We start from the raw sequence: 12,268 nt of genomic DNA on the forward strand, positions 1-12,268 counted from the left end.
GCCCTCCACCCCTTTAGATAAAGTTTTGTGGGTTTTTTTTTTTTCTCTTTTGTTTTTTAGCTGAGAGGGGACAGTTTGTCAAGAAAGAGTTTGCTTCTCTCAGTTGCAATGGTACAATCTGGAAATATGTACCTCCGAATATTAAATCTTTTGTTCCACAAGGGTTGTGGGTCTTCAGCAGTGGCTGCTGTTCCCTCCTCCAGAAAGCACCATGAGGAGAACTTTCTCCATTTTTTCCCCTTTCTTTCCTGTGATTTCCTGGTGGGGTTCGTTGAGGAAAAGCTTGCAATATTATGAAACCCTTCTATGAATTTGATTGCCTAGGGGCTCCACATTTTCACGCTAGAACACTCTTAGCCTCCAAAAATGTATTCATCAAAACCTCTAGTATAATGTTTTTAACAGCTTACCAATGGCTTCTACTCCAGGCAAGCAAATGTTTGGATACTGTGTCTCATGCAGGTGTTTGTTTCTCTCGGTCTCAGGATTGCTATCTATGACCTTGATTTCTGATGGATTCATGAAAAGTTATTGATCAGATAGCTGTTCAGCTTTTCTTTCTTAAGGGTGGGAGGTTTTTTTCTTCACTCTTATCTAGGCTAAAACCAGATGTCCATCCACTTACATAATAACTGAGGTTGTAAAATATTCTCCATCTCCTAGTTATACAACTGTCCATTGGTTTTGTTTGTTCTCTTTGTTGTTCTGTATAATTTTTCAGGGCAAGGTATGTGGAGATATTCAAATTAAGAAATCATTATCAACTCATGGACCAGTTGCCTTTATCCAATCCTGAAACATCATTTCTCATTGATAGCATGCTTCTCTGTAGGCTTTGATTTACCAGAATTAAAATGATTATCTCTGGAATAGTAACTTTGATGATACAGTTTTTTCTGTCTCATCTAGACTCATTCTAGTCTGACTTAAAGAGAGCTAGCTTTAATTGCATGGAATATTCTGAATAAGATCTAACTAAAGCAGAACCCTGTAAGACTGGCCCATCTTGGGGCACAAGCACCAAATTTCTGTGGTTAAAATTTAATTTAAATTGACATTAATAATTGTATTACTTCTGCCTTTTATAAGGCTTAGAGGTTACTAAAATTTCTAGATGATTGGCTCATAAACTAATGACATAGTAAAAATTCCATTATTTTTACAAATGACTTTTCCAACTAAATTTGCTATTTTGTACTTAATGTTCTTAAACATCTTATTGTTTTGGATATTGCATTCCTGATTATCAAGATTACTTTAAATATATAATTTTAATTATACAAGGTATTATCTTTTACAAATTTGCTAAACATTCTGTCATTTATCACAATGTTGAGAAAATTGTATAGAGTGGGATCAAGACAGAACCAGAGAAATTTCCATCTAGGTTGGTAGAGAGCTGTTAATCAAGGTTCTGTGCATTAGTTATTAATCTGTCAATGGATCTATATAATTTATTTATTAATGAGCTGAATTTCAGCCTTATATCTACAATGTCTCAAGAAGGCTGCTGGATGCTTATTTTATATAATGAAAAAAATTTATCTTTATGCTTTCTTAACCCTACAATTTGTTCTTAATGAATTTATGATATTTTTAACAGATTATAGTACTCCTTTGAAATTTCTTATATTATATTTTCAATAAATATGGTAATTGAGCCAAATAGAATTTACTGGTCTCTAGAATCCACTGTTCCTTCTCTTTCTTTCTTCTTTCCTTCCTCTTTCTTTTAATTAAATATTTATCCCACTCAGATCTATTTACAACTTTGCCATTACCCACTATTTCTGAGAAATTAGCAAGAAATAGTGAGATAACATGTTCAAAACCTGCTAGGATTCCAAGTAAAATTTACCTCTGCTTTTACAGCACTTAGATGAATTATTGGTAATTATAAATTTATTAGTATTTTTAACCTACCTTGAGTTATAGTTTTCTCTTCACATTATTTATTACATCATTTTAACTTGAAAATAAATTTATTTAATGAAGTTAAATATTAAAGTAAGATTCTCTTATTTCCTCAGGATATTTTATGTTTTAAATAATGTACTCTGGATGTTTTAACTTCTGTTAAAAACAATAATTCTTTTGAGAGGATTTATTTGAATTTCTTAAGTATTCTTTATATTTGCAAATGCAATAAATGAAAGTTTCCCATTCCTCTAGCTTGGGATTTTTCTTTGTGTTAAAGGGTTACAATGATTAAGTGTATAAATGAAATATTATAGGGGATTTATCACCGGTTGTACAAAATGAGTAATAACCAAAATTAATAGTCATTACATATATTCTCACAGCTCTGCTACTAAACTTAGTTGGTATAGTCCAATGACAGATTCACCCATTTCTTCTGTCCAAAACATAATTAAAAATTAAAATTATCATGTTTAAAATATCATCCTTAGTAGAAGATATCTTACCATAAACCAACAAAATGTGATTATGGCTCATACCTCCAGTTTGCCAATGGAAGTAGAAGTAATGTAATAATAAGTCCATGAGGGCTTCCTTGGTGGCGCAGTGGTTGAGAGTCTGCCTGCCTATGCAGGGGACACAGGTTCGTGCCCTGGTCCGGGAAGATCCCACATGCCGTGGAGCAGCTGGGGCCATGAGCCATGGCCACTGAGCCTGCGTGTCTGGAGCCTGTGCTCTGCAACAGGAGAGGCCACAACAGTGAGAGGCCCGCGTACTGCAAAAAAAAAAAAAAAGTCCATGAATATACAGCATATAGGAGATAGGACTATGTGATAAGTATACTCTTTCATTTACAAATGAACTTAAGCCGATAGATAGATAGATAGATAGAGATAGATATATAAAATGTCTAATGTGTAACAAGTTCAATAGACATTTATGACTCTTTAGAAATTTTAATTTTTTTTTTTTTTTTTTTTAAACATCTTTATTGGGGTATAATTGCTTTACAATGGTGTGTTAGTTTCTGCTTTATGACAAAGTGAATCAGCTATACATATACATATGTTCCCATATGTCTTCCCTCTTGCGTCTCCCTCCCTCCCACTCTCCCCATCCCACCCTTCCAGGCTGTCACAAAGCACCGAGCTAATATCCCTGTGCCTTGCGGCTGCTTCCCCCCAGCTATCTACCTTACTACGTTTGTTAGTGTGTATATGTCCATGACTCTCTCTCGCCCTGTCAAAACTCACCCCTCCCCCTCCCCATACCCTCAAGTCCGTTCTCCAGTAGGTCTGCGTCTTTATTCCTATCTTACCCCTAGGTTCTTCATGACATTTTTTCCCTTAAATTCCATATATATGTGTTAGCATACGGTATTTGTCTTTTTCTTTCTGACTTACTTCACTCTGTATGACAGACTCTAGGTCTATCCATCTCATTACAAATAGCTCAATTTCATTTCTTTTTAAGGCTGAGTAATATTCCATTGTGTATATGTGCCACATCTTCTTTATCCATTCATCCGATGATGGGTGCTTAGGTTGTTTCCATGTCCTGGCTATTGTAAATAGAGCTGCAATGAACATTTTGGTACATGACTCTTTTTGAATTTTGGTTTTCTCAGGGTATATGCCAAGTAGTGGGATTGCTGGGTCATATGGTAATTCTATTTGTAGTTTTTTAAGGAACCTCCATACTGTTCTCCACAGTGGCTGAACCAATTCACATTCCCACCAGCAGTGCAAGAGTGTCCCCTTTTCTCCACACCCTCTCCAGCATTTATTGTTTCTAGATTTTTTGATGATGGCCATTCTGACTGGTGTGAGATGATATCTCATTGTAGTTTTGATTTGCATTTCTCTAATGATTAATGATGTTGAGCATTCTTTCATGTGTTTGTTGGCATTCTGTATATCTTCTTTGGAGAAATGTCTATTTAGGTCTTCTGCCCATTTTTGGATGGGGTTGTTTGTTTTTTTGTTATTGAGTTGCATGAGCTGCTTGTAAATTTCGGAGATTAATCCTTTGTCAGTTGCTTCATTTGCAAATGTTTTCTCCCATTCCGAGGGTTGTCTTTTGGTCTTGGTTATGGTTTCCTTTGCTGTGCAAAAGCTTTGAAGTTTCATTAGGTCCCATTTGTTTATTTTTGTTTTTATTTCCATTACTCTAGGAGGTGGGTCAGAAAGGATCTTGCTGTGATTTATGTCATAGATTGTTCTTCCTATGTTTTCTTCTAAGAGTTTGATAGTTTCTGGCCTTACATTTAGGTCTTTAATCCATTTTGAGCTTATTTTTGTGTATGGTGTTAGGGAGTGATCTAATCTCATACTTTTACATGTACCTGTCCAGTTTTCCCAGCACCATTTATTGAAGAGGCTGTCCTTTCTCCACTGTACATTCCTGCCTCCTTTATCAAAGATAAGGTGTCCTTGGGCTTCCCTGGTGGCGCAGTGGTTGAGAGTCCGCCTGCCGATGCAGGGGACACAGGTTCGTGCCCCGGTCCGGGAAGATCCCACGTGCCGCGGAGCGGCTGGGCCCGTGAGCCATGGCCGCTGAGCCTGCGCATCCGGAGCCTGTGCTCCGCAACGGGAGAGGCCACAACAGTGAGAGGCCCGCGTACCGCAAAAAAAAAAAAAAAAAAAAAAAAAAAAAAGATAAGGTGTCCATATGTGCGTGGGTTTATCTCTGGGCTTTCTATCCTGTTCCACTGATCTATCTTTCTGTTTTTGTGCCAGTACCATACTGTCTTGATTACTGTTGCTTTGTAATATAGTCTGAAGTCAGGGAGCCTGATTCCTCCAGCTCCTTTTTTCGTTCTCAAGATTGCTTTGGCTATTCGGGGTCTTCTGTGTTTCCATACAAATTGCGAAATTTTTTGTTCTAGTTCTGTGAAAAATGCCAGTGGTAGTTTGATAGGGATTGCATTGAATCTGTAGATTGCTTTGGGTAGTAGAGTCATTTTCACAATGTTGATTCTTCCCATCCAAGAACATGGTATATCTCTCCATCTATTTGTATCAACTTTAATTTCTTTCATCAGTGTCTTATAATTTTCTGCATACAGGTCTTTCGTATCCTTAGGTAGGTTTATTCCTAGATATTTTATTCTTTTTGTTGCAATGGTAAATGGGAGTGTTTTCTTGATTTCACTTTCAGATTTTTCATCATTAATATATAGGAATGCCAGAGATTTCTGTGCATTAATTTTGTATCATGCTACTTTACCAAATTCATTGATTAGCTCTAGTAGTTTTCTGGTAGCATCTTTAGGATTCTCTATGTATAGTATCATGTCATCTGCAAAGAGTGACAGCTTTACTTCTTTTCCCATTTGGATTCCTTTTATTTCTTTTTCTTCTCTGACTGCTGTGGCTAAAACTTCCAAAACTATGCTGAATAATAGTGGTGACAGTGGTAAACCTTGTCTTCTTCCTGATCTTAGTGAAAATGCTTTCAGTTTTTCATCATTGAGAAAGATGTTCACTATGGATTTGTCATATATGGCCTTTATTATGTTGAGGAAAGTTCCCTCTATGCCAACTTTCTGGAGGGTTTTTATCATAAATGGGTGTTGAATTTTGTCAAAAGCTTTCTCTGCATCTGTTGAGATGATCATATGGTTTTCTGCCTTCAATTTGTTAAAATGGTGTATCATATTGGTTGATTTGCATATACTGAAGAATCCTTGTGTTCCTGGGATAAACCCCACTTGATCATGGTGTATGATCCTTTTAATATGCTGTTAGATTCTGTTTGTTAGTATTTTGTTGAGGATTTTTGCATCTATGTTCATCAGTGATAGTGGCCTTTGGTTTTCTTTCTTTGTGATATCTTTGTCTGGTTTTGGTATCAGGGTGATGGTGGCCTCGTAGAATGAGTTTGGGAGTGTTCCTCCCTCTGCTTTTAGAAGTTTTAGAAGGATAGGTGTTAGCTCTTCCCTAAATGTTGGATAGAATTCGCCTGTGAAGCCATCTGGTCCTGGGCTTTTGTTTGTTGGAAGATTTTAAATCACAGTTTTGATTTCAGTGCTTGTGACTGGTCTGTTCATGTTTTCTATTTCTTCCTGGTTCAGTCTCGGAAGGTTGTGCCTTTCTAAGAATTTGTCCATTTCTTCCAGGTTACCCATTTTATTGGCATATAGTTGGTTTTAGTAATCTCTCATGATCCTTGGTATTTTTGTATTGTCAGTTGTTACTTCTCCTTTTTCATTTCTAATTCTGTTGATTTGAGTCTTCTCCCTTTTTTTCTTGATGAGTCTGGCTAATGGTTTATCAATTTTGTTTATCTTCTCAAAGAACCAGCTTTTAGTTTTATTGATCTTTGCTATCCTTTCCTTCATTTCTTTTTCATTTATTTCAGATCTGGTTTTTATGATTTCTTTCCTTCAGCTAACTTTGGAGTTTTTTTGTCCTTCTTTCTGTAATTGCTTTAGGTGTAATGTTGGGTTGTTTATTTGAGATGTTTCTTGTTTCTTAAGGTAAGATTGTATTGCTATAAACTTCCCTCTTAGAACTGCTTTTGCTGCATCCCATAATTTTTTGGTCATCGTGTTTTCATTGTCATTTGTTTCTAGGTGTTCTTTTTGATTTCTTCTTTGATTTCTTCAGTGATCACTTCGTTATTAAGTAGTGTTTTGTTTAGCCTCCATGTGTTTGTATTTTTTACAGACTTTTTTCTGTAATTGATATCTTGTCTCATAGCACTGTGGTTGGAGAAGATAGCTGATATAATTTCAATTTTCTTTAATTTATCAAGGCTTGATTTGTGACTCTAGATATGATCTATCCTGGCAAATGTTACATGAGCACTTGAGAAGAAAGTGTATTGTGTTGTTTTTGGATGGAATGTCCTATAAATATCAATGAAGTCCATCTTGTTTAATGTATCATTTAAAGCTTGTGTTTCCTTATTTATTTTCATTTTGGGTGATCCCTCCATTGGTGAAAGTGGAGTGTTATGTCCCATACTATGATTGTGTTACTGTCAATTTCCCCTTTTATGGCTGTTAGTATTTGCCTTATGTATTGAAGTGCTCCTATGTTGGATGCATAAATATTTACAATTGTTATATCTTCTTCTTGGATCAATCCTTTGATCATTATGTAGTGTCCTTCTTTGTATCTTGTAATAGTCTTTATTTTAAAGTCTATTTTGTCTGATATGAGAATTTCTACTCCAGCTTTCTTTTGATTTCCATTTGCATTGAATATCTTTTTCCATCCCCTCACTTTCAGTCTGTATGCGCCACTAGGTCTGAAGTGGGTCTCTTGCAGACAGCATATATATAGGTTTTGTTTTTGTATCCATTCAGCCAGTCTCTGTCTTTGGGTTGGAGCATTTAATCCATTCATGTTTAAGGTAATTATCAATATGTATTTTCCTATTCCCATTTTCTTAATTGTTTTTGGTTTGTTATTGTGGGTCTTTTCCTTCTCTTGTGTTTCCTGCCTAGAGAAGTTCCTTTTGCAGTTATTGTAAAGGTGGTTTGGTGGTGTTGAAATCTCTCAGCTTTTGCTTGTCTGTAAAGGTTTTAATTTCTCTGTCAAATTTGAATGAGATTTTTGCTGGGTAGAGTAATCTTGGTTGTAGGTTTTTCCCCTTCATCACTTTAAATATGTCCTGCCACTCCCTTCCGGCTTGCAGAGTTTCCTCTGAAAGATCAGCTGTTAACCTTATGGGGATTCTCTTGTATGTTATTTGTTGTTTTTCCCTTGCTGCATTTAATATGCTTTCGTTGTATTTAATTTTTGATTGTTTTATTAATATGTGTCTTGGTGTCTTTCTCCTTGGATTTATCTTGTGTGGGAATCTCTGTGCTTCCTGGAATTGATTAACTATTTCCTTTCCCATATTAGGGAAGTTTTCAACTATAATCTCTTCAAATATTTTCTCAGTCCATTTCTCGTTCTCTTCTTCTTCTTGTACCCCTATAATTCAATGTTGGTGCATTTAATATTTTCCTAGAGGTCTCTGAGACTGTCCTCAATTCTTTTCCTTCTTTATTCTTTATTCTGCTCTGCAGTAGTCATTTCCACTATTTTTTCTTCCAGGTCACTTATCCATTCTTCTGCCTCAGTTATCCTGCTATTGATTCCTTCTAGAGAAATATTTTTTCATTTATTGTGTTGTTCATCACTGTTTGTCTGCTCTTTAGTTCTTCTAGGTCCTTGTTAAATGCTTGTTGTATTTTCTCCATTCTATTTCCAAGATTTTGGATCATCTTTACTATCATTATTCTGAATTCTTTTTCAGGTATACTGCCTATTTCCTCATTTGTTAGGAGTGGTGGGTTTTTGCCTTACTCCTTCATCTGCTGTGTGTTTCTCTGTCTTCTCATTTTGCTCTACATACTGTGTTTGAGATCTCCTTTTTTTGGGTTGCAGGTTTGTAGTTCCCATTGTTTTTGGTGTCTGTCCTCAGTGGCTCAGGTTGGTTCAGTGGGTTGTGTAGGCTTCCTGATGGAGGGGACTAGTGCCTGTGTTCTGGTGGATGAGGCTGAATCTTGTCTTTCTGGTGGGCAGGTCCACGTCTGGTGGTGTGTTTTGGGGTGTCTGTGGCCTTATTATGATTTTAGGCAGCCTCTCTGCTAATGGGTGGGGTTGTGTCCCTGTCTTGGTTGTTTGTCATAGGGTATCCAGCACGGTAGCTTGCTGGTCATTGAGTGGAGGTGGGTCTTGGCGTTGATATGGAGATCTCTGGGAGATTTCCACCATTTCTTATTACGTGGTGCTGGGAGGTCTCTTGTGGACCAGTTTCCTGAACTTGGCTCTCCTACCTCAGAGGCATAGCCCTGATGCCTGGCTGGAGCACCAAGAGCCTATCATCCATACAGCTCAGAATAAAAGGGAGATAATAAAGAAAAGAAAGAAAGAAAGAAAGAAAGAAAGAAAGAAAAGAAAGAGAGAGAGAGAAAGAAGAAAAAGAAAAAGGAGAAGATAAAATAAAATAATTAAAATAAAAAAATATTGAAAAAAATTTAGAAAAAGTAATAAAAAAAGAAAGAAAGAAGAGCACAACCAAACTAAAAAACAAATCCACCTGTGATAACATGTGCTAAAAACTATACGAAAGAAAAAAAAAGAAAACAGACAGACAGTACCCTATGATAAATGGTAAAAGCAAAGCCATACAGACAAAATCACACACAGAAGCATACACATACCCACAACAAGAGAAGAAGGGGAAAAAAAAAAAAAAAATATATATATATATATATATATATATATATATATATCATTGCTCCCAAAATTCCCCTTCTCAATTTGGGACAATTTGTTGTCTATTCAGGTATTCCACAGATGCAGGGTACATCAAGTTGATTGTGGAGATTTAATCTGCTGCTCCTGAGGCTGCTGGGAGAGGTTTTCCTTTCTCTTCTTTTTTCGTACACCTCCTGGTGTTCAGCTTTGTATATGGACCTGCCTCTGCATGTAGGTCACCTGAGGGCATCTGTTCTTTGTTCAGACAGGACGGAGTTAAAGGAGTAGCTCCTTCAGGGGCTCTGGCTCACTCAGGCCGTGGGGAGGGAGGGGTACGGAATGCAGGGTGAGCCTGCGGCAGCAGAGCCTGGCATTATGCTGCAGCAGCGTGAGGTGCGCCATGTGTTCTCCCAGAGAAGTTGTCCCTGGATAACATGACCCTGCTAGTGGTGGGCTGCACAGCCTCCCTGGACAGGAGGCGTGGATAGTGACCTGTGCTTGCACATAGGCTTGTTGGTGGCTGCAGCAGCAGCCTTAGCATCTCATGCCCATCTCTGGGGTCCATGCTGAAGCAGTGCTCACGCCTGTCTCTGGAGATCTTTTAAGTGGCGTTCTTGATCCCCTCTCCTTGCGCACCAGGAAACAAAGAGGCAAGAAAAAGTCTCTTACCTCTTTGGCAGCTCCAGACCTTTTTCTGGACTCCCTCCCAGCTAGCTGTGGCACACTAGACCCCTTCAGGCTGTGTTCACGCAGACAACCCCAGTCCTCTCCCTGGGATCTGACCTCCGAAGCCCGAGCCTCAGCTCCCAGCCCCCACTCGCCCTGGTGGGTGAGCAGACAAGCCTCTCGGGCTGGTGAGTGCTGGTCAGCAGTGATCCTCTGTGCAGGAATCTCTCCACTTTGCCCTCTGCACCCCTGTTGCTGTGCTCTCCCCCTTGGTTCCAAAGCTTTCCCCCTCTGCCACCTGCAGTCTCTGCCCATAAAGGGGCTTCCTAGTGTGTGGAAACCTTTCCTCCTTCATAGCTCCCTCCCAGTGGTGCAGGTCCTGTCCCTATTCTTTTGTCTCTGTTGTTTCTTTTTTTTTTTTGCCCTACCCAGGTATGTGGGGAGTTTCTTGCCTTTTGGGAGGTCTGAGGTCTTCTGCCAGCATTCAGTAGGTATTCTGTAGGAGTTGTCCCATATGTAGATGTATTTCTGATGTACTTGTGGAGAGGAAGGTGAGAGGAAGGTGATCTCCATGCCTTACTCTTCTGCCATCTTGAAGCTCCTCCCATTTCCTTTTAAGTCTATGAGGGCAATCAAAATCTAAATTGAAACATCAAAGATATGAAAATAAAATTAATAACAGTAATGAATTCAGAAACACTGGTGAATTGAAAATAGGTGAGTCCATAAATAAACACCCATGGTAAATGTAAATTTAACACCCTGTATGTGATTCTGGAAAACATGTACACACCTGGCTTTGTGCTATTGGGCACGAGCTTAAAAAAATTTGGCCCAGATATATAAATCAATGTACTTAAACCCAAATAATTAATAGTAAAAACTCAGAGTTCACATTGGACCTTTGGCTCTCTCTTCAGATGAACTAAAGAGGAAGGTTTGACTTAGCTTTCACAGAACTTTAAAAGTCTTAGATGTAATAGACTTAAGTCTCTTAACATTACTTTGTCAAGTTCAGGAAAGTTGGCCAAGTTAAGCTCTGAGGTACGTCTGGGACTGATGTAGTTTTCCCTGAGGTATTTGTAGGGGTTGTACATATAAATTAATGAATTAATCATGACAATGTTATAGCACAGAGTTCTAATAGCTCTCCAGTTGCATAGTTCCAAAGTTATTCATTTAAAGTTTTCAGAAACAAAAAGTATGGCAAAACAAACTGTACAAGCTTAATAAAATCCTGTTACATAGTCCTATTGAATAGTACTGACTAAATTAAAAAAAAAGAAAGAAAGAAAGAAAATAAACCAATATAAATACTCTAAATTAACAGTTACAGGAAAATATGTACCAAGGTGTAGACTACTTGATGGGTTAGAAAGAGATGAATGATCATATTTAAAATTTGCCTATTAATGAACAGATGTCAATCTGGAAAGAATTTCTCAAGATGATCTACAAGGATTAGACCTTGATCCTCTTCTATTGAACTATTAATACAATTTGGGCAGATGTTCTAGATATCAATATCTTCAAATGTGAGACTCAAGGCTGGGATTTAAATCACTTTCTGTCACAACAGGGCTACACAACAAACCATCCCTTTATTAGATATCTATTGATGCATAACAAATTATTTAAAATGTTGGTAGCTGAAAACCACAATAATTTTATTCACTTATGATACTCTTGGTCAGCAATTTGAGCTGGGCTCAGCTGGGTGATTTTCCTTCTGCCCCCTCCTAAAGTCATTCGTACAGCTCTGGTCAGCTTGAGGGTTGGTTGGAGGCTAGCTGGGATTAGGGGCCTCAGCATATCCTTGATCTGCATGGCCTTACCCTCCAGTTGGTTAGCCTAGGTTTGCTCACATGGCAACAGCATGACCAAAGAGGACAGAGGGATGTGGCAAGGCCTCTTGAGGCCCATATTCAGAAGTCACACGAAATAAAGGTCTTCCACCTTATTGTGTTGCTCAAAAAAGTCAATAGGCCAGCCCAGATTCAAAGAGTAAGGAAATAGATTCTACCTTTCAAAGACAGGAACTACAAATAACGTGTGGCCATTTAAAATGTAGCACAGGGGCTTCCCTGGGGGCACAGTGGTTGAGAGTCCGCCTGCCAATGCCCGGGACACAGGTTCGTGCCCTGGTCTGGGAGGATCCCACATGCCGTGAAGCAGCTAGGCCCATGAGCCATGGACGCTGAGCCTGCGCGTCTGGAGCCTGTGCTCCACAATGGGAGAGGTCACAACAGTGAGAGGCCCGCGTACCGCAATAAAATAAATAAATAAATAAATAAATAATAAAATGTAGCACAGTCCTCTCCTTGGCACAATTATTTAGATTGCTTTTTATGAAAAATACACTTACCACCATGTAAGACCACCAAATGTTGTGATGTATGACAACCAACTCTCTAGGGGGAAAAGAGCCCTGATTTGTAGCATTTGCCCATTTCTGTGGTATGAATACTACCAGGATGCAT

General features: G+C 38.3%; 1 long non-coding RNA gene across 1 annotated transcript in view; it reads right to left on the reverse strand.

Annotated features, from left to right (window-relative positions):
• Positions 1-10,272: 10,272 nt before the first annotated feature.
• Positions 10,273-12,268, reverse strand: part of LOC116740943 — a 43,665-nt gene continuing 41,669 nt past the window's right edge. The window contains exon 5 of the long non-coding RNA XR_004345986.1: positions 10,273-10,427. This is a non-coding gene — a long non-coding RNA (uncharacterized LOC116740943). The remainder of the gene's footprint in view (positions 10,428-12,268) is intronic.

Source organism: Phocoena sinus, chromosome 15 (assembly GCF_008692025.1).
Source record: "Phocoena sinus isolate mPhoSin1 chromosome 15, mPhoSin1.pri, whole genome shotgun sequence".
Taxonomy (NCBI): Eukaryota; Metazoa; Chordata; class Mammalia; order Artiodactyla; family Phocoenidae; genus Phocoena; species Phocoena sinus.